Here is a 491-nt window from a genome sequence, read left to right as displayed (position 1 = left end):
GCGAGTATATGTTCCCACATGAGCAAAGGAAACGCAGTGGTGGTACAACTTTAGATATTCCAAACAATTTTTGAAAGCGCATACATTTTTTGAACATGTGCTCATTCTTTAAAATGCAAACATTTTTTAATCTGTGAACAAATTTTGAAAAAGGGAATTGTTTTTGAAATCCGAAACATTCCTGTTAAAACATGAACTTTTTTTCTTTCTGATTTTGCAAAATAAATAAATCTGAAAACGGAAACACTTTGTTAAATTTCAAACAATATTTGAAAACATGAACATTTTCTGAAATTGCTGGAAAACTTTTGAAAAATACAAACAATTTATAAAGATCTTCAACCATTTTATTTAAAAAATAGAAATAATGTAAAAGAAACAACTGGGAAAAGAAAAAACAAAAAAACTGGACCTGAAGCGGTTAGCAACTTTCTAGAAGATTCCCATAACCGGTCTGGTTTTTTTTACATTGCCTTCAACTATTTGTTGCA

The sequence above is a fragment of the Triticum dicoccoides genome, chromosome 5B, assembly GCF_002162155.2.
Source record: "Triticum dicoccoides isolate Atlit2015 ecotype Zavitan chromosome 5B, WEW_v2.0, whole genome shotgun sequence".
Lineage (NCBI taxonomy): Eukaryota > Viridiplantae > Streptophyta > Magnoliopsida > Poales > Poaceae > Triticum > Triticum dicoccoides.
Note: the sequence above shows the minus strand (reverse complement) of the source record.